The sequence below is a fragment of the Schistocerca nitens genome, chromosome 5 (genome assembly GCF_023898315.1).
Source record: "Schistocerca nitens isolate TAMUIC-IGC-003100 chromosome 5, iqSchNite1.1, whole genome shotgun sequence".
Lineage (NCBI taxonomy): Eukaryota > Metazoa > Arthropoda > Insecta > Orthoptera > Acrididae > Schistocerca > Schistocerca nitens.
This window is the reverse complement of record NC_064618.1, coordinates 856832588-856852819: the sequence shown is the minus strand read 5'-3', so window position 1 is coordinate 856852819 and position 20232 is coordinate 856832588.

The window sequence follows — 20232 nt, the reverse complement described above, 5'->3', positions numbered from 1 at the left end:
AAAAACAGCAGTTATCACACCATTCGGTTTGTTTGAGTACAATTTTATGTCATTTGGCCTCAGAAACGCTGCCCAAACATGGCAAAGATTCATGCATGAGGTGCTTCGAGAATTACCATTCGTATTTTGTTATATGGACGACATTTTAGTATTCTCTCGTTCTGTATATCAGCATGTCGAACATCTACGGCTGCTTTTCCGCCGTCTGACAGAGTATGGCATAATTATTAACGAAACAAAGTGCACGTTTGGAAAACGCGAGGTTAAGTTCCTGGGATATTTGATTTCAGCAGCAGGCCTGTCACCTTTGCCTGAGCGGGTTGAAGCAGTACAACAGATGCCCCTTCCCACAACTTACAAAGGACTTCGCAGATTTTTAGGCATGCTCAACTATTACAGACGTCACTTACCTAAATTAGCTGCCGCCCAAGAGCCACTCACAACGTTACTTGCAGGTAAAAATACAACAGGAAATCGTAAAATTCCATGGAGTCCAGATGCTGAAGCAGCTTTCCGTGACTTAAAGAAATGTCTTTCTCGGGCAACACTACTGGGACATCCAAGACTGAGCGCTCCTTTAGCGCTCATGGTTGATGCGAGCCAAACAGCAGTGGGTGCAGCGCTACAGCAAGAAGTTGATGGCAGATGGCAGCCGCTCGCATTTTTCTCTAAAAACCTGACTCGACAGCAGCAAAACTGGAGTGCTATTGACCGTGAGTTGCTTGCTATTTACTTAGCCATAAAGCATTTTCGCACGTCTGTCGAAGGGAGGTACTTTGCAATTTTTACCGATCACAAGCCGTTAGTAGCTATATTTCAACGAGACACAGAGCTCAATTCACCACGTCAGTGCAGGCAAGTCGAGTACATTGCACAGTTCACAACTGACGTGCGTCACATTTCAGGATAAGACAACCGGGTCGCAGATTGCCTGTCTATGAATTGTGCCAGTTTAAATTCAATTCGTTGGACCGAGTTAGCGTCTAAACAACGAGAAGATCCTTTCTTGCGCCGTCTAATAGAGGAACAGAGAACTGCGCTGCGGCTCAGACGTGTGTTTGTCCCAAATGTTCCAGACGGAATTTGGTGTGATGTAGCAAAAGGAAAGGAGCGACCTTACATACCAGAACAATATCGTCGGGAGATTTATAGTGCACTACATAACCTATCACATCCAGGAGTACGAGCTACAGCCAAGTTAGTTTCCTCCAAAGTAGTGTGGCCTGGGATACAAAAAGATTGCCGTGCATGGGCGCGTGCATGCCAGCGTAATAAAATCAGCAGACATGTCTTTGCACCTATTGCTGACTTCCCGACGCCATCTGCAAGATTTTCACATATACATGTGGACATTGTAGGCCCGCTATCATGCTCTTCAGAACAACGCTACTTGCTCACAATCATTGATCGTTTTACCAGGTGGCCAGAAGTAGTTGTAATACAAGACATTTCTGCGGAGACGGTTGCAAAAGCACTGTTGCATTCATGGTTCTCCAGGTTTCGCGTTCCGCAAAACATAACAACAGATCGCGGAAGGCAATTTGAAAGCCAACTTTTCAATGAACTTTTACTACTGTGCGGGTGCAACCACCTACGCACCACAAGCTATCATCCATCTAGTAATGGAATGGTGGAACGACTACACCTCACGCTCAAAGCTGCATTAATGTGTAGTTCCACTTCATGGCCTGAAGCACTACCGCTGGTCCTACTCGGATTGAGAATGGCCGTGAAGGAGGACTTACAATGCTCTTCCGCAGAATTGGTTTATGGCGAGCAATTGAGGGTTCCTGGAGAATTTATCGTTCCAGCATCTACACAGCCGTTCGCCCCTGAGCTATGCACGCAATTCGCGAGACAACTCAGCGTTAGAATGAGAAACATCAAACCCACTAACCCTGTCAGACATGGAGACCGGAGAGTGTTTGTACATAAAGACCTGCAAGCAACGTCCCACGTGTGGCTTAGGGATGATACGGTGCGCCCGCCGCTTGTTTCGCCTTACTCTGGACCATACAGGGTAATCATAAGAGGAAGCCACAGCTTCAAAATCGATAAGGATGGTAAAGAAGAGACAGTCTCAATTGAGCGGCTTAAACCTGCTTACTCCGAAGAGGGTACACTCCTTCCTCGGTCTGCAAAATCACCCTCAAACGTGGAGGCCAAAGAAACAGCAGAGAGTCTCGCCGAGCCCTCGGATTCAGAAGAGGACAACGAAGCAGCAAGTGCAGAACAGGAGCAGCCATTGCCTGCACCAGATGTTTCCACGAGAGCTGGTAGAAAAATCAAGTGCAAGTTACCCCACATACCTGGTGCACCCGGTTTCAAAAGGAGGGGGGCTGATGTGGCGGCGTCATTTATCCACTGCGCCAAAAACAGCGGGTGAAAGCTGCAGCTGATAGATATTTATCTTTGCCGTAGTCGGCTTGGTTACGAGTTGTTTATTCTTGTTAGTTTTTGATCTGTGCTTGAAAAATAAAATGTTTTCTCATCTCATGAAAAAGCTGTTACTTCATAAAATATAAAGGCTCCCATAATTGCATTGCATTTGCTTTGTTTTCTGTATGTCATAAATTACGCTACATATTTTACGATTTTACACTAAAATGTCACGCCCTGAAACCTAAAAGCATGAAATCAACGTGACACCGAAATTACTTGAATTTCACATGAAATGTAACAAGAACAGTCACACCAGAAAGTCAGGACAACGTTGTTGAGGACCAAAGATAGATACATATACTTAAGATGCCTAAAGATGAAATCATCTCTGATCATAGTCTCTTAATAAGTAAATATAAAAGTCTATGGTACGATCTGTCAAAAAAATTACAGGAAATATTTACAATATTATATCATAATATTACGCCTCACTGTATAAAGCATCACAAAATCGACTTGAAAACGATATCTTAGAATTTCACGCGAAATATAACGAGAACAGTTACCAGATACAGCCACATCACATATTACATATATTTCAGGACAACGTAGACGTTAAGTTTCCCTCTTACTTGCATAATTTGGAAATATAAAAATTAATTACAACATAGTTGTTGGTGTAATTCGTGAAAATGAAAATTATGACTACAGTTTCAGTTGTATCTCAATAATTCACGAAATTCTTCACTTCAAAAAGTCTAAAATTCCTATAGAAATATAGCATACTGTAATTCTCAAACTTTGTACACGCAGGTACTGGAAAATGGTAATGTCCCGAAACAGTTGTTGTAATGACCAATAATGTTTCAAGCAGTGATACTCGAACCTCACTTCCAATGTCCTTTCTTAATAACACTCGCATAAGTTTCACACGATAACAGCACTAGTTATACATACGATGTGAAACTTTGATATTGAGGTAGGATTATTTTGCCTGCTGGGTTTGACGAAGGAAGTAAAAAGGAGTAGAAAAATAAGGATGTAGATGTGGTATCGATAGCTACGATGCCAAGGCGTAGGCACAAGTTCTTAGGTTGGCACTACGAGAACGGACGACCCACACTGACGACAGCTCCCTCTAGCCGGCGCTGTGCAGCTCTACGAGCGCCCCTCCAGATTCAGCCCATTTGATCACGAGCTGACGACCGACTAACATCGTTTCATTTTCATACTGGACGAGCCACTACTGATTTTGCCTGTGTAACGTCTGTTAGCTTTGATACATCCTGCTTCGGACCTACATGCTCATCATAGCCAAAGTTATGTAACCGTATTTTATTACTTGTCTTACCTAGAGTAAACATCTTTTACTTTACTTGCAGTACCGACGCATTTCTACCTCATATGATCCTCCTAGCTTCCTACATTCGGCCTACCCTCCAAATTACAGGAGCAGACCCACGCGCCGCGCCGGCCTAGGTGGCCGAGCGGTTCTAGGCGCTACAGTCTGGGACCGCGCGATCGCTACGGTCGCAGGTTCGAATCCTGCCTCGGGCATGGATGTGTGTGATGTCCTTAGGTTAGTTAGGTTTAAGTAGTTCTAAGTTCTAGGGGACTGCTGACCACAGATGTTGAGTCCCATAGTGCTCAGAGCCATTTGAACCACTTGAACCACGCGCCGCCAACCAGGTGGGATACAAAAGTTGTTGTTGTGGTCTTCAGTCCTGAGACTGGTTTGATGCAGCTCTCCATGCTACTCTATCCTGTGCAAGCTTCTTCATCTCCCAGTACCTACTGCAGCCTACATCCTTCTGAATCTGCTTAGTGTATTGATCTCTTGGTCTCCCTCTACGATTTTTACCCTCCACGCTGCCCTCCAATGCTAAATTTGTGATCCCTTGATGCCTCAAAACATGTCCTACCAACCGATCCCTTCTTCTAGTCAAGTTGTGCCACAAACTTCTCTTCTCCCCAATCCTATTCAATACCTCCTCATTAGTTACGTGATCTACCCACCTTATCTTCAGCATTCTTCTGTAGCATCACATTTCAAAAGCATCTATTCTCTTCTTGTCCAAACTGGTTATCGTCCATGTTTCACTTCCATACATGGCTACACTCCATACAAATACTTTCAGAAACGACTTCCTGACACTTAAATCTATACTCGATGTTAACAAATTTCTCTTCTTCAGAAACGATTTCCTTGCCGTCTACATTTTATATCCTCTCTACTTCGACCATCATCAGTTATTTTGCTCCCTAAATAGCAAAACTCCTTTACTACTTTAAGTATCTCATTTCCTAATCTAATCCCCTCAGCATCACCCGATTTAATTTGACTACATTCCATTATCCTCGTTTTGCTTTTGTTGATGTTCATCTTATATCCTCCTTTCAAGACACTGTCCATTCCGTTCAACTGCTCTTCCAAGTCCTTTGCTGTCTCTGACAGAATTACAATGTCATCGGCGAACCTCAAAGTTTGTACTTCTTCTCCATGAATTTTGTTACCTACTCCGAATTTTTCTTTTGCTTCCTTTACTGCTTGCTCAATATACTGATTGAATAACATCGGGGAGAGGCTACAACCCTGTCTCACTCCTTTCCCAACCACTGCTTCCCTTTCATGCCCCTCGACTCTTATAACTGCCATCTGGTTTCTGTACAAATTTTGCTCCCTGTATTTTACCCCTGACACCTTCAGAATTTGAAAGAGAGTATTCCAGTTAACGTTGTTAAAAGCTTTCTCTAAGTCTACAAATGCTAGAAACGTAGGTTTGCCTTTTCTTAATTTTTCTTCTAAGATAAGTCGTAAGGTTAGTATTGCCTCACGTGTTCCAACATTTCTACGGAATCCAAACTGATCTTCCCCGAGGTCCGCTTCTACCAGTTTTTCCATTCGTCTGTAAAGAATTCGCGTTAGTATTTTGCAGCTGTGACTTATTAAACTGATAGTTCGGTAATTTTCACATCTGTCAACGCCTGCTTTCTTTGCGATTGGAATTATTATATTCTTCTTGAAGTCTGTGGGTATTTCGCCTGTCTCATACATCTTGCTCACCAGATGGTAGAGTTTTGTCATGACTGGCTCTCCCAAGGCCATCAGTAGTTCTAATGGAATGTTGTCTACTCCCGGGGCCTTGTTTCGACTCAGGTCTTTCAGTGCTCTGTCAAACTCTTCACGCAGTATCTTATCTCCCATTTCATCTTCATCTACATCCTCTTCCATTTCCATAATATTGTCCTCAAGTACATCGCCCTTGTATAAACCCTCTATATACTCCTTTCACCTTTCTGCGTTCCCTTCTTTGCTTAGAACTGGGTTGCCATCTGAGCTCTTGATATTCATACAAGTGGTTCTCTTTTCTCCAAAGGTCTCTTTAAATTTCCTGTAGGCAGTATCTATCTTACCCCTAGTGAGACAAGCCTCTACATCCTTACATTTGTCCTCTAGCCATCCCTGCTTAGCCATTTTGCACTTCCTGTCGATCTCATTTTTGAGACGTTTGTATTCCTTTTTGCCTGCTTCATTTACTGCATTTTTATATTTTCTCCTTTCATCAATTAAATTCAATATTTCTTCTGTTACCCAAGGATTTCTATTAGCCCTCGTCTTTTTACCTACTTGATCCTCTGCTGCCTTCACTACTTCATCCCTCAGAGCTACCCATTCTTCTTCTACTGTATTTCTTTCCCCCATTCCTGTCAATTGTTCCCTTATGCTCTCCCTGAAACTCTCTACAACCTCTGGTTCTTTCAGTTTATCCAGGTCCCATCTCCTTAAATTCCCACCTTTTTGCAGTTTCTTCAGTTTCAATGTGCAGTTCATAACCAATAGATTGTGGTCAGAATCCACATCTGCCCCTGGAAATGTCTTACAATTTAAAACCTGGTTCCTAAATCTCCGTCTTACCATTATATAATCTATCTGATACCTTTTAGTATCTCCAGGATTCTTCCAGGTATACAACCTTCTTTTATGATTCTTGAACCAAGTGTTAGCTATGATTAAGTTATGCTCTGTGCAAAATTCTACAAGGCGGCTTCCTCTTTCATTTCTTCCCCCCAATCCATATTCACCTACTATGTTTCCTTCTCTCCCTTTTCGTACTCTAGAATTCCAGTCACCCATGACTATTAAATTTTCGTCTCCCTTCACTACCTGAATAATTTCTTTTATCTCGTCATACATTTCATCAATTTCTTCATCATCTGCAGAGCTAGTTGGCATATAAACTTGTACTACTGTAGTAGGCATGGGCTTTGTGTCTATCTTGGCCACAATAATGCGTTCACTATGCTGTTTGTAGTAGCTAACCCGCATTCCTATTTTTTTTATTCATTATTAAACCTACTCCTGCATTACCCCTATTTGATTTTGTATTTATAACCCTGTAATCACCTGACCAAAAGTCTTGTTCCTCCTGCCACCGAACTTCACTAATTCCCACTATATCTAACTTTAACCTATCCATTTCCCTTTTTAAATTTTCTAACCTACCTGCCCGATTAAGGGATCTGACATTCCACGCTCCGATCCGTGTCTGAATTTTTACTTAATCGTGAATTAAATCGAGGTAGACCTGAACTGCAACTCCAGCCTTCTTTAGCATTATTCCAAAACTTTACAGTCCGGAACAGTGCTGCTGCTCCAGCTGCAGGTTCGAATCCTGCCTTGGGTATGGATATGTGTGATGTCCTTAGGTTAGTTAGGTTTAAGTAGTTCTAAGTCTAGGGGACTGATGACCTCAGATGTTAAGTCCCATAGTATTTAGAGCCATTTGAACCATTTTGAACCAAAAATTTACGGATATGTCCATGGATGCCTTTCGCTGGCTCTTCATACTTACGGAGGAAATTTAAAAGCAGAGCGTTAATTGCCGATGATCACCTCAAAAGTGTTCGCTCACGAAACAGCGGAAGATGGTCGCACAGTAGCGGAAGCAACGCGAGCTTCTTTTGATGCTTCGCTAACAGACCATTAACTAGCTGAACACGGATAAACAACAGCATATGACTACCGAACACAACCGAATGTTTTCTCGCGCTCGCCGACTGTTTACACCTCGCTCCGGTGGAAACTAGGCTCAAGTGAGCAATTCGTTAGCACTTTTTCTGATTCTTTCTCGAACTTCTTTCGCGAGCATTTACACGATAGTTAATTGAAGGAACACGACAGAACGAGAATTTCATAACGAAAACGCTTGCAAAGAGATTATGCATTCGATATTAAGTTATTTCTCTCCGTAAAAAAGCTAAATGCTAATGGGAGGACATTATAGACAGGATTTATTTCACTTACGAATCAAATAATGTCACGTAAAAGAAGAGATTAGAAATCAAGTGATTCTGAACAATTTCAAAAAGATCACTAGCGCAGTGGATAGCTAGTAAACTACGAACCAAGTATGACAAAATGTCGTTTGCTCACACCAGGCGACCGTTTGGAAAACGCAATCTGCGCTGATGTTCGTTCGTGTGGTGTTAACCAGGAGTAAGATATTCTTGCAGCAGACACAACGTTCCCAGAATTTAAGGACTGAAATATAAGGTAGAACAGACTCTTGAAAGCACGCTAAATTATATAATGATCTCGAATCCAAAGTATTTTAATTAGTGCAAGAAAGCTTGAAAATAAAGAGCTCTTTTTGCAAATACTTGATAAAAAATTTGTTTTTATGAAGTTAACGTAGCTTGAGCTACCAAAGTTACTCATGAAATACAAATATACGTTTCGCATTTTTCTGGGAGACGGTTACGAGGGTGGTAAATCTGGTAAATTTCCATGAAAGAATGGAACATTTTTGTTGCACCTTCATGGTTGGTACGCTTAATTATTCCAAGGATCGTATCAAGAATCTCAACGTCAGCGCACAGCAGTTGGAATTGGTGAGTGTTTCGACTGCGATTGAAAATGGAGAAAACTAAGCTTCGTGCTTTCATTAATTTTCATTTGAAAGGTTTGACTGCCGCATAAATAAAAACAGAATTGGATTAAGTTCACGCGAACTCTGTACTATCATTGAAAACCGTTTACTGTTGGATTAATGAATTTGAACACGATCGGACAAGCACCGAAGACGAAGCTCGCTCCGGCCGTCCAATCGATCTCTGCACAAAGTAAACTATTGACAAAATCCATGACATGGTGATCGTAGACCGCCGAATAAAAGTTCGTGAGATTCCGGAGACTGTAGGCATCTCAACTCTGCGAGTGCGTGAGATGCTGCTACGAGAACTGGCTATGAAGAAGCTGTTGTGAGATGGGTGCCGTAAATGCTCTCAGTCGACCAAAAGCGCATCCCGTAGGACGTTTCAAAACAACGTCTAGTGATGTTTAATCTCTGTTCGCAACACATTTTGTGCTGAAATGTGACTACTGATGAAACCTGAATCCATCATTACACACCAGAGTCAAAAAGGGAGTCCGACAGTGGACATAGACTGGCGAAAATGCACTGAAGAAGGCAAATGCCATTCTGTCAGCTGATAAGATGATGACCACTGTTTTTTGGGATTCCCAAGGAATAATACTCACAGAATACTTGGAAAAAGGCAGAACCATAACCGGACCCGATCATGTTTCGGTGTTGGCTCGTTTGAAACTTGAGTGGGCTGAAAAAAGACCAAAGTTGTCACATAAAAAGTGCTCTTTCATCAGGACAATGCACCATTCCACACATAAGCGATAACAATGGTGAAAGTGCATAAATTGGGGATTTGTATTTGTTCCTCATCCACATTATTCACCAGACTTAGCCCCAAGTTACTTCTTCCTTTTCCGTAACTTCAAAAATTGGTTTGCTGGGAAGAAATTCTTATCAAATAAGAATTTTAAATCGCCTTGCCAAATGCAAATGATGTTACAGTTGCAGAACTATGTCCAAAGACAAGATCCGCAAAACTCTTTCAACACTACAGGTAATAAAAATACGTAGTTTATTTATGTTGTGTCGAAGTACAAAATCTGAATAACAAAATCCGTACACTGGACTAATCGATGTCATTGTATTTTCTCCATCAATCTGCCCCATTTAACTCAAAGGTGGTATAATGTTAAATCTGAGCAAAACAGTACCATCTGTGACAGTTGGAGATGTGCTGACAGTATGCCGAAAATGTTTAATGTCTCATAATTATTTTTATTTTTTAATAGCATTATTGAAGATACAGCTGTCCAGTGCATAGAGAAACTTACATTCATACACATCTAACCGTAATCCGATGCAAAATGTGGTTGTGGTTAAGAAAGACTACAGAAATATTTACAAAGGAAGCCAGAACTGTTTCTTAACTTCATTACTGCCTGAGTGTGAAAAAATACATTATTGTTGTAATTCAGCTGATCCCGAAACATGCACTATGCAAAAGACAGATTTGTGTCCACAGCGTTAGGACATGATACCCAATTGTAGCCAAGTTGTATTTACTACAGGAACTGTATTCAAATCATTCACTTGATTGGCGATTGTAATGAGCCATCTACACCTATTATTCAAAAGTTAATTTTTTATGGTCGGACGGAGTGGCCGAGCGGTTCTAGAGCAAGGCAGGAAACAAGTTAATGAGACAGCTGTTATCGAATTTTCTGTAGGACGTCGAACTGAAAACCTCTACACCTACCGGGTGATCAAAAAGTCAGTATAAATTTGAAAACCACGGAATAATGTAGATAGAGCGGTAAAAATTGACACACATGCTTGGAATAACATGGGGTTTTATTAGATAAAAAAAAAACAAAGTTCACAAAATGTCCGACAGATGGCGCTGGACAGCAAAACGTCAGTGACTGCGCATGACAATCGTGTATAAAAGGAGCTTTAATGAGAGAGAGAATCAGATGCGCCAGCAGTCGCAGCATGTTGACGTTACCTAAAAAGGCGCTTTTAGTGAAGCTGTATTATCAGAATGGGAAATGTGCTAGTTCAGCGTTACGATTCTATCGCCAGAGGAAGGGGATTCGAACGGGTAGAGGTCCGTTGGCAAATGCAGCTGTGGCGAGAATGATTTCGAAGTCCGAAGCCACGGGTTGTTTAGACGATAGACCCCGTAGTGGTCGACCGAGCACAAGGCGTAATGCTGCTGAGACAGTTCTGGAAGAAATGGAGACTGTAGCGGGTTCGTCTATGCACGGGGAAGTCATCGCTCGTGCAGTCGCACGTCGCACCGGCATTCCATACACTACAATTTGGTTGGCACTGAGGCGTACCTTCCGATGCTATCCGTACAAAATCCATCGGCATCGTGAACAGTTACCTGGCGATTTAGTGAAGCGGAGGGCATTTGCGGTGTTAGCGTTTCAAAAGATGGGGGAAGATGACGATTGGTTGAGTAACGTGTTGTGGACCGACAAAGCTCATTTCACTCTCCGAGGGTCTGTCAACGCCCACAACTGCAGAATTTGGGCTACCGAAAATCCTAACTGCAGAATTTGGGCTACCGAAAATCCTAGAACTGTCGTGGAAACTCCATTGCACGACGAGAAAGTCACGGTATGGGTTGAATTTACCACACTACCGTTATCGGGCCTTTTTTCTTCGAGGAAATGCGTGATTCTGGTTTTGTAACTGCTACCGTGACGGGTGAGAGGTACGCCGATATGTTACAGAATCGCATCATCCCCAGCCTGGCTGATAAATACCTGCTGGAACGTACGATGTTTATGCAGGATGGCGCTCCACCCCATATTGCTAGACGCGTTAAAGATCTCTTGCGCGCGTCGTTTGGTGATGATCGTGTGCTCAGCCGCCACTTTCGTCATGCTTGGCCTCCCAGGTCCCCAGACCTCAGTCCGTGCGATTATTGGCTTTGGGGTTACCTGAAGTCGCAAGTGTATCGTGGTCGACCGACATCTCTAGGGATGCTGAAAGACTACATCCCACGCCAATGCCTCACCATAACTCCTGACATGCTTTACAGTGCTGTTCACAACATTATTCCTCGACTACAGCTATTGTTCAGGAATGATGGTGAACATATTGAGCATTTCCTGTAAAGAACACCATCTTTCCTTTGTCTTACTTTGTTATGCTAATTATTGTTATTGTGATCAGATGAAGCGCCATCTGTCGAACATTTTTTGAACTTTTGTTTTTTTTTCTCCCTAATAAAACCCTATGTCATTCCAAGCATGTGTGTCAATTTGTACCTCTCTATCTACATTATTCCATGATTCATTCAGTTTTCAAATTTATACTGACTTTTTGATCACCCAGTACATGTACATCTATAATCTGCAAACTACCGTGAGGTCCAATGGCAGAGGGTACGTCTCATTGTAACACTTATTAGTTTCTTCCTGTTCCATTCACGTACGGAGCGCGGGAAGAATGATTGTTTGAATGGCTCTGTGCGCGTAGTAATTATTGTAATCTTGTCCTCACGATACCTAGGTGCGTCATACGGAGGGGGCTGTAGTATATTCCTAGAGTAATCAATTAAAGCCGGTTCTTGAAGCTTTGCTAATAGATTTTCTCAGGATAGTTTACCTCTGTCTTCAAGAGTCTGCCATTCCAGTTCCTTCAGTATCTCTGCGACACTCTCCATAGAGTAAACAAATCTGTGACCATTCGTGCTGCCCTTCTCTGCATACGTTCAATATCTTAGTCCGAGTAATTTATAAGCAATCTCTGTTGTAGACTGACTGCACTTCCCCAGTATTTTACCAATAAACCGAAGTCTACCACCTGCTTTACCCACGACTGAACCTATGTGACTATTCCATTTATAGCCCTACAAAGTGCTACAGCTATTTGTATGGAGTTGACCATTTGCAGTAGTGACTCATTGATATTATAATCATAGGATACTGCGTTTTTTCATTTTCATTTTCAGAATATGTTCTAAGGTTCTACAAAAAATCGATGTCAAGGATATTGGACGGTAGTTATGTGGATCAATTCTACTACCCTTTTTGTAGGCGGGTGTGACCTGTGCCTTTTTCCAAGAACTCGGCACGGTTTTTTGTTCGAAAGATCAACGATAGATTATAGTTTGAAGAGGGACTAACCCAGCTGCAAACTGAGTATAGAATCTGACAGGGATTCAATTGCGGCCTGGAGCTTTGTTCAAATGACTCTGAGCACTGTGGGACTTGACTGCTGTGGTCATCAGTCCCCTAGAACTTAGAACTACTTAAACCTAACTAACCTAAAGACATCACACATATCCATGCCCGAGGCAGGATTCGAACCTGCGACCGTAGTGGACGCGCGGTTCCAGACTGTAGCGCCTAGAACCGCTCGGCCACTACGGCCGGCAGCTTTGTTCAATTTTAACGATTTCAGCTGTTTCTCAACACAACTGACACTAAAACTTATTTCATTCACCTTTTCAGTGGTACGAGGATTAAACCAGAGCAATTATCCTGGGTTTTCCTTTCTAACGGAGTTAAGCGTATCAGCTTTTGCTTTGTTACCTTCAGTTTCAGTTCCTGCCTCATTCGCTAGGGACTGGACACTTACAATGGTGCCAGTGTCGTCGTATCTGCCGTCTGCTTCACATCTGCTATGCAGCAAGCTACGTAAATTTCAGTATTAACCGTGTTTTTCTTACTTGTCGCTTCTTTTTCCGTGTGTTTTTGCTTTTAGGAAGCTTTAATTTTCGAGTACTAGTAATAGTGTTCCATAGATTTCGAGTTTGTTTTGAATACAGTCCAGAGACAGGTAGTGCTTATTTTCATTGTTTCCAACAAGAAGTGTCTAGTAACCACAGTTTAGTCAGCTATCAGCCGCCTTTAGAGAATTAGCAATCTAGTTAAAAGTTGATTACTTAACTTTCTGCAGTAAATTTCTGATTCCTTAGGATGGATAGGATGTGTGACTGCTGTGTACGGACGCAGGAGGAGCTGGCCACTGTTCGCGAACAGCTGAATGTGCTGATGGCCGCGGTCAGCCTGTGACGCTACAACGCAGTCGTTGTTATGATTTTTTCGCTTACTTAACACATGAAACTGTTTGTATACGATGTATTGTCTAGTGTAAATATGTATTGTAAATAGCATGTTTAAATTATGTGATATTTAACACTGGCAAGTCGGGGCATATTTAGTTAACGTTGAAGTCAGAGAGATTGTTTTGTCGTGCCGCTGGGCGCGGGAGCGCGCCAGCGGGCAGTAGTAGCAGTGACGCCGTGCTTGGAGTAGGACGTACAGTCGAGTGCTGCTAGTCCTAGCTGTGTTACATCTAACGGCTAGTGTGTGGATCTAAGTACGACGGGAAAGTAATGGTCGGCATATCTGGAAGCATGGCCGGACAAGTTATTATGGATTAATGGGCATAGTGCTGAAGAAACGAGGGCTTAAATGTGAAGCGCACTATGGGCCCAAGTCGCAACAGTAAAAGCCTGCTGCCACATTGTGTCGTCGCCGTGGACTTCCGTCGATCTACCGACAACGAGGGAAGTAAGATCTACGTAATTTTCGTAGGACAAAATTATAGAAGGCTTGCCTGTGACTGTGCTTTTCTCTGAAGTTGAACAATTAATAACAAGCACTTTATAATCGAAGTGCTGCAGTTACATTCCACCCGACAATAACTCCAAGTAGGTTCCTTCCGATCCTTACCTTATTGAACAGAGTGTGTCACGCCATTATGAAGAGAAAATATGTTAATTATCAAATTATTTGCATAGACGGTGAAGAGTAAATTTCAGACTGTTTTGAACGATTGGTTATAGTAGTTAATTGTTGCACTTAATAAGCTTACGCCAACCGTAGTAACTTAATAATAGACTGAAGTAATAAATTTGATTATTAACATTTATTTCAATGCATATTCAGCTGAAGTTAGTTCAAGGATATTTCATGAAACTATAAAGCTTATTCCACCTGACAATCGCCCAAATAATGAATTATTATCATTCAAAATATAATCAATTATTGGCAATATATTTCATTATCAGTAGATTAGACTGTGCAAAGTACGTAATTTTAAAGACAGAATGACAGTCAATTATTGAAAATCTCGATAGATAATTATCTGTGTTGTCAGCATTGCACTTAGCTGACAAACTATGAACAAAATAATTACCATAATACTTACTGAAAATTAACCATTAATGTTTAAGTGTAGTTAGATTGTTATGACATTATTTTATATGACTTCTGAGCCTGACACAGCACTTACGTAAAAGTTCCAATCCCGCCTGCTGCGCTACAAACATGTAAACTTTATTTTTGACACAATTATTCACGTACTTAACAGTACTGTCGCTCATCAGTTGAGCTGGCGAACGATTTTTTAATTGCTTTTACAACTTAATCATTTCTTTCGGCAAAATTTCCACTGGCAAAATTTATTTCCAAATTATTTCCATTATTTCATTTACCGATCGTTATTGAATGAAATTACTCATTCAATAACGATCAAGTTATAACGTCTCCTGTTTCCCGCGGAATAATCATTATTTACTTCGGATTCGGGTGCCTTATCCCGAAACGGGTCTAAAATCATAATCACGGTCATTGTTAATTTCACAAATCCCGGGAAGCAGGGGGATGTTATAAGCCGTCTTCAGGCTGCTGCCTCGGAGTGTAGCGGCAGTGGGGAGTCTGGTGCGTCGCATGGTACACCCCAGGTGTTACATGCTTCACCCACTGTCCCTGCTGTCGAGACATCTTCGCGGGTACCGGGCCTGGTTGGGCCACCCTCTCCCCAAAGGGAGTGGTGGGTTCAGCGGCGTTCGCGGCGCACGAGGCGGAAGGTCAATGTGGAGGCTGGCCGTGTGGCATCGCCCGCTCTGCCTGTGAGTGGACATGTAGCCGCTCCTTCAGCAAGGTCCGAGCAGGCACACGGGGGGAGGGGTTTATTAGTTATTGGGAGCTCCAACGTTAGGCGGGTGATGGAGCCCCTTAGGGAAATAGCGGAAAGGTCGGGGAAGAAGGCCAGTGTTCACTCTGTCTGCTTGCCGGGGGGTCTCATCCGAGATGTGGAGGAGGCCCTGCCGGCGGCGATGGAGAGCACTGGGTGCACCCGACTGCAAATTGTTGCTCATGTCGGCACCAATGACTCCTGCCGTCTGGGTTCAGAGGTCATCCTCAGTTCGTACAGGCGGTTGGCGGAGTTGGTGAAGGCGGAAAGCCTCGCTCGCGGGGTGGAATCTGAGCTATTTGTAGTATCGTTCCCAGAATCGATCGCGGTCCTCTGGTTTGGAGCCGAGTAGAAGGCTTAAACCAGATGCTTAGACGATTCTGCGCAGATCTGGGGTGCAAATTTCTCGACCTCCGCTATCGGGTAGAGAAATGTAGGGTCCCCCTGAATAGGTCAGGCGTGCACTACACGCAGGAAGCGGCTACAAGGGTAGCGGAGTACGTGTGGAGTGCACATGGGGGTTTTTTAGGTTAGAGAATTACCTCCCTAGGCCCGACAAGACGCCTCCTGAGACGCGACAAGATAGTAGTAGGCAAAACGCAACAGGGAATAACAACATTAATGTGCCAGAATGAGATTTTCACTCTGCAGCGGAGTGTGCGCTGATATGAAACTTCCTGGCAGATTAAAACTGTGTGCCCGACCGAGACTCGAACTCGGAACCTTTGCCTTTCGCGGGCAAGTGCTCTACCAACTGAGCTACCGAAGCACGACTCACGCCCGGCCCTCACAGCTTTACTTCTGCCAGTATCTCGTCTCCTACCTTCCAAACTTTACAGAAGCTCTCCTGCGAACCTTGCAGAACTAGCACTCCTGAAAGAAAGGATATTGCGGAGACACGGCTTAGCCACAGCCTGGGGGATGTTTCCAGAATGAGATTTTCACTCTGCAGCGGAGTGTGCGCTGATATGAAACTTCCTGGCAGATTAAAACTGTGTGCCCGACCGAGACTCGAACTCGGGACCTTTGCCTTTCGCGGGCAAGTGCTCTACCACTTGCCCGCGAAAGGCAAAGGTCCCGAGTTCGAGTCTCGGTCGGGCACACAGTTTTAATCTGCCAGGAAGTAACATTAATGTGGTAATATTAAACTGCAGGAGCGCCTATAGAAAGGTTCCAGAACTGCTCTCATTAATAAACGGTCATAATGCCCACATAGTATTAGGGACGGAAAGTTGCCTGAAACCAGATGTAAACAGTAATGAAATTCTAAACTCACATTGGAATGTATACCGCAGAGACAGGCTGGACAGTGAAGGGGGAGGCGCGTTTATAGCGATAAAAAGTGCAATAATATCGAAGGAAATTGACGGAGATCCTAAATGTGAAATAATTTGGGTGAAGGTCACGGTTAAAGCAGGCTCAAACATGGTGACTGGATGTCTCTATAGGCCCCCAGGCTCAGCAGCTGTTGTGGCAGAACACCTGAAGGAAAATTTGGAAAATATTTCGAGTAGATTTCCCGACGATGTTATAGTTCTGGGTGGTGATTTTAATTTACCAGATATAGACTGGGAGACTCAAACGTTTATAACGGGTGGCAGGGACAAAGAATCCAGTGAAATTTTTGCAAGTGCATTATCTGAAAACTACCTTAAGCACTTAAACAGAGAACCGACTCGTGGCGATAACATAGTAGACCTTCTGGTGACAAACAGACCCGAACTATTTGAAACAGTTAACGCAGAACAGGGAATCAGCGATCATAAAGCGGTTACTGCATCGATGATTTCAGCCGTAAATAGAAATATTAAAAAGGTAGGAAGATTTTTCTGTTTAGCAAAAGTGACAAAAAGCAGATTTCAGAGTAGTTGACGGTTCAACACAAAAGTTTTGTCTCAAGTACAGATAGTGTTGAGGATCAGTGGACGAAGTTCAAAACCATCGTACAATATGCATTAGATGAGTATGTGCCAAGCAAGATCGTAAGAGATGGAAAAGAGCCACTGTGGTACAACAACCGAATTAGAAAACTGCTACAGAAGCAAAGGGAACTTCACAGCAAAAACGTAAACATAGCCAAAGCCGTGCAGACAAAGAAAAATTACACGAAGCGAAATGTAGTGTGAGTAGGGCTATGCAAGAGGTGTTCAATGAATTCGAAAGTAAAGTTCTATGTACTGACTTGGCAGAAAATCATAAGAAATTTTGATCTTATGTCAAAACGGTAGGTGGATCAAAACAAAATGTCCAGACACTCTGCGACCAAAATGGTACTGAAACAGAAGATGACAGACTAAAGGCCGAAATATGAAATGTCTTTTTCCAAAACTGTTTCACAGAGGAAGACTGCACTCTAGTTCCTTCTCTAGATTGTCGCACAGATTACAAAATGGTAGATATCGAAATAGATGACAGAGGGATAGAAAAACAATTAAATCGCTCAAAAGAGGAAAGGCCGCTGGACCGGATGGGATACCAGTTCGATTTTACATAGAGAACGAGGAACTTGCCCCTCTTCTTACAGTGGTGTACCGTAGGTATCTAGAAGAGCGTAGCGTTTCAAAAGATTGGAAAAGGTCACAGGTCATCTCCGTTTTCAAGAAGGGACTTCGAACAGATGTGCAGAACTATAGACCTATATCTCTAACGTCGATCAGTTGTAGAATTTTGGAACACGTATTATGTTCGAGCATAATGATTTTTCTGGAGACTAGAAATCTATTCTGTAGGAATCAGCATGGGTTTCGAAAAAGACGATCGTGTGAAACCCAGCTCGCGCTATTCGTACACGAGACTCCCAGGTAGATGCCGTGTTTCTTGACTTCCGCAAGGCGTTTGATACAGTTCCCCACAGTCGTTTAATGAACAAAGTAAGAGCATATGGACTATCAGACCAATTGTGTGATTGGTTTGAAGAGTCCCTAGATAACAGAACGCAGCATGTCATTCTCAATGGAGAGAAGTCTTCCGAAGTAAGAGTGATTTCAGGTGTGCCGCAGGGGAGTGTTGTAGGATAGTTGCTATTCACAATATAGATAAATGACCTTGTGGATAACATCGAGAGTTTGTAACAATGGAAAATTGTACTGAAATGCAGGAGGATCTGCAACGAATTGACGCATGGTGCAGGGAATGGCAATTGCATCTCAATGTAGACAAGTGTAATGTGCTGAAAATACATAGAAAGAAAGATCCTTTATCATTTAGGTACAATATAGCAGGTGAGCAACTGGAAGCAGTTAATTCCATAAATTATCTGGGAGTACGCATTAGGAGTGATTTAAAATGGAGTGACCATATAAAATTAATCGTCGGCAATGCAGATGCCAGACTGAGGTTCATTAGAAGAATCCTAAGGAAACGCAATCCGAAAACAAAGGAAGTACATTACAGTACACTTGTTCGCCCACTGCTTGAATACTGCTCTCAAGTGTGGAATCCGTACCAGATAGGGTTGATAGAAGAGATAGAGAAGATCCAACGGAGAGCAGCGCGCTTCGTTACAGGATCATTTAGTAATCGCGAAAGCGTTACGAAGATGATAGATAAACTGCAGTGGAAGAGTCTGCAAGAGAGACGCTCAGTAGCCCGGTACGAACTTTTGTCGAAGTTTCGAGAACATACCTTCACCGAGGAATCAAGCAGTAAGTTGCTCCCTCCTACGTATATCTCGCGAAGAGACCATGAGGATAAAATCAGAGAAATTAGAACTCACACAGAGGCATACCGACAGGCGACAATCGTTCTTTCCACGAACAATACGAGACTGGAATAGAAGGGAGAACCGATAGAGGTACTCAAAGTACCCTCCGCCACACACCGTCAGGTGGCTTGCGGAGTATGGATGTAGAAGAATAACAGCCTTTACATACGACCAGAATTACTTTGGGTTCTGAGAGAGATCGCTTGACAATGTTCTGCTACGGTAGTCACTGAAGGCATCACGCATTGTTCTCTTGACAGACAAATGCGTTTCTATCACCTTCTCCCTCTCTACAGCCCTAAATTTTGTCTTATGCCTATTATGCAGTGATCTCTGTCTCTTCAGAAATGTCTTTATAGTGACTGTATACTTGGAGGCTCCCTCCCATTTTCAACTGTTCTACTGGGCACATATCTATCCAGTGCGTAGCCAACTATTGTTTTAAACTTGAGGCAGAGTCCTCCACATGCTCCAGACCAGCGCAGTAAGTTTCAAGTTCCTCACTGAGAAATGACTCTATTGATTTTTTATCTAATTTACTGAAAAGATATACCTTTCTGCTTGTTTTTGTTGTCTTTTGTACTTTGGTGATCATTGTTGCCATAACCGCATTGCGGTCGTTGATACCAGTTTCGATGTGGATATCCTCAAAGAGGTCAGTTCTATTTATTGTCATTACATCGAATATATTTCAATCGTGAGTGGGGTTCCTAACTATATGTTCTAAGTAGTTTTCAGAAAAGACATTAAGTAAAGTTTCACACGATGGCTTATGCTACAAAACTGTAATTTGCCCATTTAATTGTTGGATGATTAAAGCCTCCACCGATGATTACAGTATGACTTACGCACAAATGAACTGAGGTTTTCTCTGAAGTTTTCTGTTACATCAGGAGATGAATCTGGTGGGCGATAGAAGGATCCAATTATCATTTTATGCCCACCCCTGGTACTGAGTCTTGCCCAATCTCACATGCAGCATCAATTTTTTTGGTGGAGTTGAGTTTCTTGTGTACTGTGACAAATGCATCACATCCATTTCCCATTTGTCTATCCTTTCGATGTACACTTAAAATTTCCCCAAAAATTTCACTGCTACCAATTTCAGGTTTCAATCAACTTTCTGTACCTAGTATTATCTGAGCTGCACTGCTTTTCATGAGTGCTCTGGCACTTTGTTGCGAAAGCTTTGGCAGTTTACCATTAGGATTTTAATACTCTCACCTGCGGGAGGCGTTTCTTTCGATCTTACACTGATACTTCTGAGTTTCCTACAGCCATCGTTATCTGGATTGGATGGAGAGTCGCCTAATCTAAAAAACATTATTTATGGGG